This window comes from Mustelus asterias, chromosome 11 (assembly GCF_964213995.1).
Source record: "Mustelus asterias chromosome 11, sMusAst1.hap1.1, whole genome shotgun sequence".
In the NCBI taxonomy this organism is placed as follows: domain Eukaryota; kingdom Metazoa; phylum Chordata; class Chondrichthyes; order Carcharhiniformes; family Triakidae; genus Mustelus; species Mustelus asterias.
This window is the reverse complement of record NC_135811.1, coordinates 106,972,805-106,987,561: the sequence shown is the minus strand read 5'-3', so window position 1 is coordinate 106,987,561 and position 14,757 is coordinate 106,972,805.

Here is a 14,757-nt window from a genome sequence, read left to right as displayed (position 1 = left end):
TCTGGGGTGACTGTAAAAGATCCCATGCCATACTGCAGGTGGGTTCTCCAGGAGTCCTGGGTCAGTATTGAGCCCTCAGCCAACGGGACATTATTGCATTGCTGTGTTTGGGATCTTGCTGTGCACACATTAGCTGCTGCACTTCCTATATTACAACAGTGACTCCTCTTCAAAAGTACTTCATTGGCTGTAAAACACTTTGGGGTGTCCTAATGTTGTGAAATATAAATGCAAACTGTTTTTAATAACAGACTGAGTCATTTTACATCTCCAATTCCATTTCTATTTGATTGTATTTGTACTGAATTCTTCTCCCGCTACCGATAGTGAGGTGACATTCAACTCTCCTTCCAGTGTACCTGCTGCTTCCAATCAGCGTCTCACATCAGCATTACCCTCTGAATTAACACTCTCCATTTCATCCTCCAAGGGCTTTTTAGTTTTATAGGCTCCACTGACTGGGAAGCTAAAAATCTTTGCGCCTTCACTGTTTTAAAAGCACTTTGATTTATTTTTATATTTTGAGTGTCTAGCAGATCTTTTTAAACGCACAGATGTTCTCTATTAGTTATATGAGCCAAAAGAACCGCCTGTTAAAGAGCTAAATTTACAGAAATGCACAGAGTCACTCCTGCAGTGGCTGGGTTGCTAAGTGAGAATTACTGGTGTGATGTGTTGCTCTTCCTGTCTAACAAATGCTGTGGTTCCATTCCTGAATCTTACACATCCCAGCTGGAAAGCTGCTAAACTCCCTCACTTCTGCCTCGCTAGGATTGGGAAAATCCAGCCCGGCTTCCCAACCTGATCCTTTATCCAGAAATTTCTGTTGGAAACAGGCTTCCTAACTCTGGCCGGATGTATTCCCTGGATGTTTCATTGTATGACTTATTCCTACCAATTTGATTTGATTTATTATTGTCACATGTATTAGTATACAGTGAAAAGTATTGTTTCTTGCGCGCGTGCTATACAGAAAAAACATACCGTTCATAGAGAAGGAAATGAGAGAGTGCAAAATGTAGTGTTACAGTCATAGCTAGGGTGTAGAGAAAGATCAACTTAATGTGAGGTAGGTCCATTCAAAAGTCTGATGGCAGCAGGGAAGAAGCTGTTCTTGAGTCAGTTGGTACGTGACTTCAGACTTTTGTATCTTTTTCCCGACGGGAGAAGGTGCAAGAGAGAATATCCGGGGTGCGTGGGGTCCTTAATTATGCTGGCTGCTTTTCCAAGGCAGCGGGAAGTGTAGACTGAGTCAATGGATGGGAGGCTGGTTTGCATGATGGGACTGGGCTACATTCACGACCTTTTGTAGTTCCTTGCGGTCTTGGGCAGAGCAGGAGCCATACCAAGCTGTGATACAACCAGAAAGAATGCTTTCTATGGTGCATCTGTAAGAGTTGGTGAGAGTTTGACACCCTTACCCGTGATGCCGAGGATTCCCCTATTTCGTATCTAAGATTCCTATCCTATCGGTGCTCAGCACTTTTAATGCCAACTTGAAAGGCAACAAACCCTTTGTTATCCAATCAGATGATTCTTGACTGTCAGCTGTTCCCAGCACCAACTTTGAAAAGGTTATTTTTAATATTGTTGTGATCTACACTTGGGTAAATTCTACAGTTTCCTTTTCCAGCCTTTTGACTTCAGGCAACAGCAAAATGACCAGCATCGAATTCTCTCCCATGAAGGCATCAAGCTGCTGTTGTCTCTTCTTCGCTTTTGCCCAAAGTCAACATTCCCCAAAGTCTTCGAGTTGAATCAATAGAAAGTCCTCTTTGACCAACTGGTAAATGAATGATGCCAATGGCTCTTCAACATTGACAAGCAGATTGGTAATCACAGACTCCTTCATTCCATTTCAACTATAGCACAGTAAGCGATGGGAAGGTGATAGCCTAGTGGTATTGTCGCTGGACGATTCATACAGAAACTCAGCTCATGTCCTGAGGACCCGGGTTCGAATCCCACCATGGCAGATGGTGGAGCTTGAATACAATAAAAAATATCTGGAATTAAGATCCGAACTGATGACCATGAAATCATTGTCGATTGTCGGGGAAACCCCATCTGGATCACTAATGTCCTTTCGGGAAGGAAATCTGCCGTCCTTACCCGGTCTGGCCTACATGTGACTCCAGAGCCACATCAATGTGGTTGACTCTCAACTGCCCGCCAGCCAGCGACGCCCATGTCCCACGAATGAACAAAAAAAGCCTCTTGCACACTTACATTTCTGAATGTAAAGTTTGCCTGTGACATGTTAAAGGAACCTGTATGAAATGTTACCAGGACTGTCTAACATAGTGAACATTGGTGTCATTACTCCCTTCAGTTGAAAGGTAACATGCCTGTTGAACAGTTCCCCGTGGTGTACCTCCCTGCTCTTGTTGGGAGTGGAATTGGGCTTGGTAGCTCCTGTTGGAGTGGCACTGGCAGGGTTCCAGGTGTAACCCTTGAACTTTTAAAGTTTATTTATTCATGTCACAAGTAGGCTTACATTAAAACACTGCAATGAAGTTACTGTGAAAATCCCCTTGTCGCCACACTCCGGCGCCTGTTCGGGTACTGAGGGAGAATTTAGCATGGCCAATGCACCTAACCAGCACGTCTTTGGGAGGAAACCAGAGCACCCGGAGGAAACCCACGCAGACACGTGGAGAACAGGCACAGACAGTGACCCAAGCCAGGAATCGAACCCAGGTCCCTGGCACTGTGAGGCAGCAGTGCTAACCAACTCCCTTCTATTCTGAGTTTTCAGGGAATTTCCTCTCCCCCAGTTGTTCAGCAACCTGCTGACACCTGCCTGGTGTGTGGCATCTCTGCCATTCGGGCACCATCAGTAACTATGATGCCCAATAGCGCACACCCCATCCCAACACATCACAGCAACGCGGCTCATTCACATCAGTCCGCACACTCACTGAAGAGTTTCTACAGACCCCTAAAGTTCACAGACCCCAGTCTGAGAATCATTAGAAGTTTGTTAATCACGGAGAGGGAACAGTGCAACAACCTCAGACTCCTTGGGCTCTGGATTGGGAAAAATCAGGCACAGTACATCTCTTTAGGACTCAGAAAAATCGTGCAATGGTTTCAGCACAGAAGGAGGCCATTCAGCCCACCGTATCTGTGCCAGTTTTCAGAAGGCGCAATTCCCCTGTTGAGACTTCCCCCGCCTTCTCCGGGTAAGCCTCCAGATTCTTCCTTTCCAGAGCGTCATCCACACTTGATACTTATCTGCTGGAGCTTCACCATGGCAGCATTCTGATTGGCTCTCCCAGATTAAAAATAGATGGAAAAAATCCAGAGCCCACCACCTGTCTCCGCTGACAGATATCTCGGTGACATCACCACAGACAGAGCTGGCCAGGTTCTGAGGGGCATAGCAGCGAGACTGAGACTGTGGCAGGTGGTGAGAGAACCAACGAGAGGGATACTTGACCTCATCCTCACCAACCTGCCTGCCACTGACGCATCTGCCCATGACAATATCATTAGGAGTGATCACTGCACAGTCCTTGTGGAGACAAAGTCCCACCTTCACATTCAGTATATCCTCACTGCCACCGTGCAAATGGGATAGACTTCGAACAGATCTAGCAACTCAAAACTGGGCCTCCAGGAGGCGCTGTGGGCCATCAGCAACAGCAGAATTGTACTCAGTCACAATCTGTAACCTCATTGAAACATATAAGATGATTAGAGGTTTAGATAGGGTGGATAGTGATAGCCTTTTTCCTCTGATGGAGAAATCCAGCACGAGGGGGCATGGCTTTAAATTGAGGGGGGGTAGTTATAGAACCGATGTCAGGGGTAGGTTCTTTACCCAGAGGGTGGTGAGGGATTGGAATGCCCTGCCAGCATCAGTAGTAAATGCGCCTAGTTTGGGGGCGTTTAAGAGATCCGTAGATAGGTTCATGGACGAAAAGAAATTGGTTTAGGTTGGAGGGTCACAGTTTTTTTTTAACTGGTCGGTGCAACATCGTGGGCCGAAGGGCCTGTTCTGCGCTGTAATGTTCTATGTTCTATGTTCTATGTTCATGGCCCAGCATATCCCCCACTCTATCATTACCACCAAGCCAGGGGGTCAACATTGGTTCAATGCAGAGTGCAGGAGGACATGCCAGGAGCAGCACCAGGCACACCTTAAAGTGAGGTGTCAACCTGGTGAAGCTACAACACAGGACCACCTGCGTGCCAAACAACATAAGCAGCAAGTAAGAGACAGAGCTAAATTGCTCCACCATCAATGGATCAGATCTAAGGTCTGCAGCCGTGCCACATCAAGACATGAATAGTGTTGGACAATTAAACAACTCACTGGAGGGGGAGGTTCCACAAATATCCCCATCCTCAATGATGGAGGAGCCCAGCACATCTATGCAAATGATAAGCATTCGCAACAATCTTCAGCCAGAAGTGCCAAGTGGATTATCCATCTCAGTCTCCTCCGGAGGTTCCTGGCATCACAAGAGGGATTGACTGTGGAAGGGGGAGCAATCAAGCAGGCTGCTTTGTTCTGGATGGTGTTGAGCTTCTTGAATGTTGTTGAAGTTTCATTTATCCAGACAAGTGGAGAGTGTTCTATTACACTCTGGACTTGTGCCTTGTAGATGCTGGATAGGCTTTTGGGAGTCAGGTGGTAAGTTACTTGCTGCAGCCATTTCGATTCACTCCCCATGATATCAAGAAGTGGCTGAAAGCACTGGGTATTGCAAAGGCCCTGAACATATTCTGGCAATAGTCCTGAAAACTTGTGCTCCAGAACTTGCTACACCCCTAGCCAAGCTGTTCCAGTACAGCTACAACGCTGGCATAGACCTGGCAATGTAGAAAATTGTCCAGGTATATCCCATACGCAAGAAAAAATTCAACCCATCTAATTACCACCCCATCAGTTTACTTTCAGTCATCAGCAAAGTGATGGAAGGGATCATTCACAGCGCTATCAGGCGATACTTACTCAGCAATAACCTGCTCACTGATGCTCAGTTTGGGTACGCTAGGGTCACTCAGCTCCTGACCTCATTACAGCCTTGATTCAAGCATGGATGAAAGAGCTGAATGCCAGAGGTGAGGTGAGTGACAGCCCTCCACATCAAGGCACCATTTGACCGAGTATGGCATCAAGGAACCCTAGCAAAAACTAGAGTCAATGGAAATCAGGAGTAAACCCTCCACTGGTTGGAGTCATACCCGGCACAAAGGAAGATGGTTGTGGTGGTTGGAGGTCTATTCACAGATGACTGCACAATGTTCAGCACCATTTGTGACCCCTCAGATACTGAAGCAGTCCATGTCTAAATGCAGCAAGAACTGGACAATATCCACGCTTGGGCTGACAAGTGGCAAGTAACATTTGCACCACGCAAATGCCAGGCAATGACCACCTCCAACAGGAGAGGATCTAACCATTGCCCCTTGACATGCAATGGTGTTACCATCACTGAAAATCCCACTATCAGCATCCTGGGGGTTACCATTGCCTGAATGGATTAGCCATATAAATACTGTGGCTACCAGAGGTGGTCAAAGACTTGAAATGCTGCGGCAAGTAACTTACCTCCTGACTCCCAAAAGCCTATCCAGCATCTACAAGGCACAAGTCCAGAGTGTAATAGAACACTCTCCACTTGTCTGGATGAATGAAACTCCAACAACACTCAAGAAGTTCAACACCATCCAGAACAAAGCAGCCTGCTTGATTGCTCCCCCTTCCACAGTCAATCCCTCCACCCCCGACGCAAAGTGGCAGCCATGTGGACCATCTACAAGATGCACAGCAGGAATTCTCCAAGGTTCCTTGGGCAGCACCTGCCAAATCCACAACAACTAACACCTAGAAGGACAAGGACAGCAGATACCTGGGAACACCACATGTGGAGATTCCCTTCCAAGTCATACACCATCCTGACTTGGAAATATATTGCCGTTCCTTCACTGTCACTGGGTCAAAATCCTGGAATTTCCTGTCTAACAACACTATGGGTGATCCGTCGCCTCAGGGATTTCAGCGGTTCAAGAAGGCAGCTCACCACCATCTTCTGTAGGATAACTAGGAATGGACAATAAATGTTGGTCTAGCCAGCGACGCACACGCCCGTAACTTATTTTTTAAAAATAAAGAATAACCGTTTGGGTGAGGCACTAGAGGTTGTCTTCAAGTAGAATGTAGATGATTATGCTGGCCTAGTAATCCAGCAGGTTTGAGCTAATAGTCATAGAATCCCGACAGTGCAGAAGGAGGCCATTTAGCCATTGAGTCTGCACTGACCACAATCCCACCCAGCCCCTATCCCCGTAACCCATGCATTTACCCTGCTAGTTCCCCTGACACTAGGGGGCAATTTACCATGGCCAATCAACCTAACCCACACTTCTTTGGACTGTGGGAGGAAACTGGAGCACCCGGAGGAAACCCACGCTGACACGGGGAGAATGTGGAAACTCCACACAGACAGTGACCCAAGGTGGGAATCGAACCCGGGTTCATGGCACTGTGAGAGAGCAGTGCTAACCACTGTGCCACCATGCTGCCCCTTTGTCTTTGTACAACCAGAAAGTCTTCCCAAGGCTGTTTAAGAACTTAAATTCTGCTTTATAAAAACTAAATCTGGTATGAGTTAAGAACACATGAAGCTAATCAGATGGTCATAAATCGTAACTGGTTAATTATATGTGACTCCAGTCCTACACCAGAGGTCCTGCAGCAAGTGCCTCAGTTCGAGCAGAGCAAGGTAACTAAGCTTGGGCAATAACTGTGAATCTTGTCCATATCACAAGAATAAATAAAGAAGAAATAAAATCCCCCAAAACAGTCAGTGAGCAGAAGGGAGGGCATTCAAAATTATTAAGACCATTGATAAAAGTGATCCAGACAAATAATTGCAATTGATGAGGGACCCAGAAATTAAAAGACATGTTTGAGAAAATGGGACTGAAGAGTGAATTCAGGTGGAAATGTTCCACACAAATCAGCATGTGGATTAAGTTACCGGAGAAGGAGCGAAGGTCACTTAAAGTAATTATTATAAATAGGTTCAAGAGACAGCTCCATATACTGCCAGAGAAGGGGGCAAGGGGGGGAGGGAGGGGGGCTGCAGGAAGTTGGGGTTGAGATCAACCAAAAGGAGATAGACTTATTAGGCCAAATGGCCTTTGCCTGTACTCGCAATGTTTTAATGCACAGAGCGAACGACAGGAAACTCCTGCAGATCTCGCTCTGAATTCCTGATTTGTGTTCCTATCACAAACTGAATTTCCTGCTCAAATTCCCGACATATGTTCCGAGACCTCCTTCACAGTGAGGAATCAGTGCATTGTTCAACAACTCCCGCGGACAGGCTCTGAGAGTAAAGCAGGCACGACTAGAGGACTACCAGTGAATCGCTGAACTGTGTTAAACTTTGATACTTCTGAAAATGCAGAAAAACATGAAGTGAAGACTCTGGAGAAGCTGGAGGGTTTTTTAAAAACAGGAAACTGTCTGACTCTATGATTCTATAATTCTAGGAAAGGTTATGAGGAGGAATTTTACGGGAGTTGTAGAGGGTTTGATAAGGTGAATAAAGAGAAACTCAAAATGGCACCATTGGATATTGAATGTGTACCTGATTGCACATTACAAAAATGACAACACATCAGACAGTATTTCATGGGCTGTCAAGAGAGGTCAGTGTTCAGGGAAAAGTGTGATTAAAAATGCTAATTTTTTTGAGAAAGTGGGCAGGGCCTAAGTTTAACATTTCATTAGAAAAACCGCACCGCCAACAGAACAGCATTCCCTCCGTATCTGCACTGAAGTGTCACCCTAGATTTTCACACTCTGGAGTGAGGCTGAAAGTCACAAACTCTGACTCAGCTGCGAGCCCACTGAGCCTGAGCTATCAGCAGGATTTACAAGTCTAGTTAAAAGATCTGCATTTTAAAATGGTGACCATGAAACCATTGTTGATTGTTGTAAAAACCCATCTGGTTCCTTTAGGGAAGGAAATCTGCTGTCCTTACCTGTTCTGGCCTATATGTGACTCCAGACCCATCGCAATGTGGTTCACTCTTAAATGCCCTCTGTTGAAGGGCAGTTAAGAATGGGCAATAAATGCTGGCCCAGCCAGTGATACATCCCATGAACAAATAAATAATTAGAATGATAAGCATCACCGTGGATAAGATTCCACCTCCTGTGGAATGGGATCCCAGGATCAAGTCTTCACCTTCACTTTAAGGGGAGGGTTAAGTCAAGAAGGGTGGGAGGAGGCTCACGCAGAGCACAAATCCTGGCATAGACCAGCTGAGCTGAATGGCCTGTTTCCGTGCTGGATATTTTACATAATTTTTGTATATTCTGCAAATGGTTTCTGTTGCTGTGATACTCTGGAAATAAGCTGTACAGTTGGTGAGTTACAATGAAAACCAGATGCTTGTCGATGGAGAGTGTATAACTGCCAGCAGTTTCTGTACTAGCTCAATTTGCCAGAAGGAGCAATATATTAATACTCCAGAAAAATACCAGGACAGAGTAATATATTGGCAAACGCATACCTGAAGAAACATGTTTTCATTGCTTTAGAAGGAAAGATATTTCCAGCTTTTCGTCAATAAAATCCCATCTATAGTGTTGGGAGGAAATAGTCTTTAAATACCATGAAAGCTCATCCACTGATATCTTCTAGCTTAGGTACAATTGATGTTCAGATCACAGTAGATGAAACTGGGATGCATATGAAACAAGTGTGACAGCAGTAGAGGATTTACTGTATTGGGGATACTGCCGTCAGTGAGGGTCCCATAGTGTCAAGCAGTTCAGTCCTATTATTATGAGATGTCAACCATGTTTGAAATTAAACAATTTCATCCATTAAAAGCAAAGTGAAACATACCCAGGCCCAGAGAGGGTGAGGGTAGGGTAACAGGTCTAATAATTATAGGATGCCTTGGCTGCCATCTCATTGTGATGGCTGCATGCATGTGGAGGTCAGTCTGTCAGAGGCTCCCAAGTCAGATTACAAACAGGGGAATTTTTGTAAATATAACCTACTTAGAATGAGGCTGATATCAGAAGAAATTACCCATTTTACATGTGAAATGTCAACCAGTTAATTCTCTTATTATTTAGCCCAGTGGGATCCTGTTACAATGAAATGATTATCTGCTTACAGTGCAGAGCTGAGGGTGGATGCTCTTTTTCTCTAAAAATGATTTCGGAGATTTTCACAGTGACTTCATTGCAGTGTTAATGTAAGCCTACTTGTGACACTAATGAGTAAACTTCTTCCCTTAGGTTATTTTTTGGGACAGTGTGGATGATCCAGAGCACACTCTTCACCCAGCCATTCACATCATATTATTTCTCAGTTTACCTTTTCTACTTCACCAGGTCTCCTCACATTTACTGATCTATGCCTCAAGTTCTCACCAACTGTCACCCACAAAGTTTATTTATTAGTGTCACAAGTAGGCTTACATGAACACTACAATGAAGTTACTGTGAAAATCCCCTAGTCGCCACACTCCGGCGCCTGTTCGGATACACTGAGAGAGAATTTAGGATGGCCAATGCACCTGTGGGAGGAAACTGGAGCCCCTGGAGGAAACCCACTCAGACACAGGGAGAACGTGCAGATTCCACACAGGCAGTGACCCAAATCGGGAATTGAACCCAGGTCCCTGGCGCTGTGAGGCAACAGTGCTAACCACTATGCCACCGTGCCTCCTATCCTTCTAACTTCCTCCAGCCCTACAACCTTCCAACATCTCTGCACTCCTCCAATTCCAGCAGCTTGCGAATCCTTGATTTCCTTCACTCCATCACTTGTGGCCATGCTTTCAGCCTCTAGCTCATAAGCTCCGGAATTTCCTTTCTAAATTGTTTTATCCGTCAGCACCTTTTATCTGCTTCTTAAGATCTAGCATTTCAATCAAGCTTTTGTCATCATCACCCTCTCCATTTTCATCATCCCCCCAACCTCTCACTCGTATCTTCTTATCTAGTTCAGTGTGAAATGTTTCTCTGATTTCACTTCTGTGGAATGCCCTGGCTCATTTCTCTGCTTTAATGGTGCTATATAAATGCAAGCAACTTTTTTTTTTCATTTCTGTAACCGCATACTGCAGGAAGTGGTACAAACCAGGAGCTGAGCCATACATCCAGGAAGATGCAATTACCGCATTCACTCTGGCTGATCTTAGCTGGGTTTTTATTAATTCATTCTTGGGAGGTTGGTACTGTTGGTAAGACTGGCATTTACTGGCCACCCTGGTTCCCTTGAGAAGCTGGCGGCAAGTCTCCTTCTTGAATCATTGCAGTCTGTGGGGTGTTCTTCGAGGTTTGATACAACTACATGTCTTCAGGAGGAAGTTAGGAATCTATCCTGATGGTGTCAGCCTGGAGTCATATATGGACCAGACCAAGTAAGGAGGGCAGGTTTGTTTCCATAAAGAGAATTCTTCAGCCAATCAGGCTTTAAGACAATCCCACATAGTTGTTTGGTAGGACAGGACATGATTATTGCTAAAAAAAATAAAGCAAAGCTTTCCGTCTTGCACTCATCAAGACATTTCACAAGAACACCAGTGCAAGGGGAAAACAACAATTTATACTATACGAGAAGAGAATGCTGATTGGTAGACATACAGGCTCTGATTGGTAGAGAGGTTGCCTCAGAGAATACACCAGTTGATGATGACTGACAGATAACTGCCAAGCATTGTCTGAAATTTAAATAAGGTAGCTTAACTCTATCAGAGTTATACAGCACAGAAGGAGGCCATTCAGTCCATTGGTCTTGTGTCAGCTTCTTCAAAGAACAATCCAGTTCGTCTTCACCCCTTCCTCATATCCGTCAATTTTCTTTCTCCTTCAAGTTTTTATCCAATTGAAGGTTACTAATATCTGGTTGAAAGCTATTAATGAATCTGTATCCACCTCTCAGTCAGAAAGTGTGTTCAAAATGCTAACCATGAAACTAGCAGTAGTCAGAGTCCAATAACACAATACAGTGGACTGTAGTATAGTGGCCATGTTACCAGTAATCCAGAGTCCTGTGCTCATCGATCTGGAGATGGGAGTTCAAATCCTACCATGATAATTTATAAATTTAAATTCAGTTAATTAAATAAAAAGCTAGCATTATTATTGGTGACCTCATCAGTTTCTTGCATAAACCCAAATAATTTATTAATGTCATTTAGGGAATGACCAAGGAAAGGAACATAGTTTATTACAGAATACAAAGCAAAACCATTACCCTGGTGTACATGCACTGGTCCCTGCCTAGGACTACAGCTCAGCAGGCCCAGTCCTGGGCCTGCCTTATAAAAGGCTCAGGTAATGAGTTCCAGTTGGGCAGGTCATTATCTGTTACCAGGGGAACTCATACTCAACGAGCCCCACAGGCAGAGATCAATCAGTGATTCCCGATGGACCTCGTGGGGGTTATCACACTGCCTGCCCCCCCACCCCCAACCTCCTCCTGGGTCCAAGGTTTTCCCCCTCATTCCCATGACGACGGGGCCCTCTCCGTCTCTTTGCATGTGGCCTCATCTCCATCATTTGTCGGGTCTGGTTAGGGGCGTGTAATGTTTAGGTGAATGTCTCTTCTGCGAAGAAGGTCACGAGTCACTGCAGGGAGCTCATGCTCAGTGGCGACCTCTGACTGGATGTCCACTGCCTCTGTTTCCATGTCCGAGCCAGAATCTTCATCATCCAGATGATTGGGAGGGCAGAGTTTTCCATCCAGAGGCCGGTGTGAAGGACCCTGATGGTGGCGCATCTGTAAAAACAGCTTGCCACTGTGGAGGATTCCCTGTGACGGAGGTGATCTACATGCTCCTTTAAGGTCCATTGATTTTTACCTTGGAGGATACTGGCTCTGTTTTCTCGACAATAAATCCCGGAATCCATGGAGAGCCGTCACTGTTCTTCACGTGGACCGTGTCTCCCCGGTTTGAAGTCTCTATTCAGTCTTGACCATCATGGCCCTTTTTCTGGGCCTCTTGTATTAACTCTATGTCGCTGGCCAAATTTGGGAATGTCAGGCTAAGCTTGGTCTAAAGACGTCGGTCCATCAATAGTTCTTTGGGGCTATTCCCGTCGCCGTATGCAGCATAGTCCAATCATTAAAAGGGAAACATGTAAGCTTTGTTCCTTGTTTCTTCACGCCACTTTTAAATGTCCGGACCCCCCCACTCAGTCAGGCCATTTGAAGATGGGTGGTAGGGTGCCATGTGGCTGTGTTCATACTCATGAAGGTCTGAAACTCTCCACTGGTAAACGGGACCCTGTTGGCTGTCACAAGAATCTCAGGTATGCCACGCATACTCAAAGATTGACAGAGCTTCCCTATGGGATTGTAAAAGGAAGTAGAGTCCATTCGATCCATTTTGAATGGGTGTCGATGAGAATTGAAAACATTGAGCCCATAAACGGCCCCGTGAGGTCTGCATGTACTCACACCCAGGGTCTCCCCAGCCATTCTCAAGGGTGCAACAAGGCTGCTGGTGGAGCCTTCTGGTTTTCCTGGCAGGATTTGCGCCACTTGACCAGGTTTTCGATATCACTGTCAATGCCAGGCTATCAGACATAGCTCCTTGCGAACATTTTCCACTTAGAAATTCCTGGGGACCATTGAGCAATTCTTGAAATGTTGGTCTCTTGGCCAGGATATGGGACAGCCACCCAGGCTCTCTACAAGATGATGTCATCTTCTATGTTCAACTCCTGATATTTAGAGAAATAAGGTTTCAAATCCTCTGTAGGATGCCATTGTGGTCCACCACTTAGGACACACAAAGTGACATAGTTTTGCCAATGTAGGATCCTTTTGGATCAATGCCTGAATTTGCTTGGCGAATACTGGCAGAGTGCCCATGAAGTTCTGAGTCATGATGACTTCATGCATCTTCGGAGGAAAAGGTAGCGAGGTGGGTAGCAGCAGGAGGCTCAAGGCATCCATGTTTGCTCTGCAGCTCATTGGACAATGTTTTAAGGTATATTCATAAGCACCCCGCCAGCCAACTTCACATCCAAGTCTTCTCTGTTTAAGCGGGAGGCTCTGGTGACCATCAACTTATAATACCCACAGAGATGGACCGAATTGTCAGGTTTTAAAACTGGGATTACTGGTGCTGCCCATTCAGCAAATTGTACTGGGCATATGATGCCAAGTTCCTCTAGACATTCCAATTTGGCCTCTACTTTGACACATGAGGCATAGGGGGCTGATAGTGCCTTGAAGTATTTAGGTCGGGCCTCTGCGTCCACATAGATCTTAGTCCTCGTGCCCCTAATCTTCCCAAGGCCTTCTTGGAACACTTCGGGATCATTCCCAATGACTTTGTACAGACTGCCTGTATCCACTTTAAAGATCTGTTGCCAACCCAGGTGGATTTTCTGTAGCCAGTCCCTTCCCAAAAGGTCCTTGAACCACTATTAGGGGCAGTGGGAATGTCTGTTGCCTGTGTTAACTGGGGTTACAGTGGTCCCAACAATACATAGGGGCTCCCAGTGTATGTGGCCAATCTAGCCTTGGTGTCCCAGATGTTTAAAGGCAAGATGCCCAAAGTCACCTAAAGGTTTGCTCCGCAATAATAAATACAGCGGCTCCTGTGTCTACTTCCAAGTCTAGGGGGTGGCCATTTACCTGGAGCTTATTCTGGATTGAAGCCACCTTGGATGCGGTGATGCAATTTAGTTGCATCAATTCCTCATTCTCAGGCTGGTTTATTTGTAACGCCCTATCCTGAGGTGGCTTCACCCTTCAGCCTGGGTGATAGGCATTTTGCCAGTTTTGGCAGCATTGTCTGGGGCAGACTCCATCACTGTAAGTACAGTATGGTTATGCTCCTTCCTCACTATATTGTGGAGAGAGTTCCCATCTAGTTCTGGGATCTCGCGGCCTCCGTTTCCAAGCGTCCTTTCTTGGCAGCAAATGGGAGACATGAGTGTTATCTGCTGGGGACTTCTTTTTCCGGTATATGGGGGTTACGCAAGGCTGAGGACAGTACCGTCTATGGATCCCTGAAGCTCCTTGGCCCCTTTTTCCATAAGAAAGGGCCAATTTGATGGTTTTCTTGAGGTCCAGAGTTGGTTCTTTTGGGTTGCAAGATTATTCATTCCCTTAACAGTTCTGCAAGTGCTGACCCGTACTCACAATGTTCCGCCAACTTCCACAATCTCATCAAGAATTCAGTGACTGGTGCCCCGGGGAGTGTAGTTGCCATGTTAAACCCATAGCGTTGCAGTATAACAGACGGTTTAGGGTCGTAGTGGTTCGATAGTATATCTATCAATTTGTCAAAAGATTTTGAATCCAGGGCTGCTGGGTAGGTTAAACTCTTTATGATGCTGGAAGTTGGGGCCCCACAAGCAGTCATAGAACATAGAACATAGAACATTACAGCGCAGTACAGGCCCTTCGGCCCTCGATGTTGCGCCGACCAGTGGTACCAATCTAAAGCCCCTCTAATCTACACTATTTCAATATCATCCATATGTTTATCCAATAACCACTTGAACGCTCTCAACGTTGACGAGTCCACCACTGCTGCAGGCAGGGCGTTCCACGCCCTTACTACTCTCTGAGTAAAGAACCTACCTCTAACATCTGTCCTATATCTCTCACCCCTCAATTTAAAGCTATGTCCCCTCGTGCTAGCCAACACCATCCGAGGAAAAAGGCTCTCACTATCCACCCTATCTAATCCTATCCACCCTATCTAATCCAAATAGTCAGGAGGATGACTATTTGCCGGTTGCCC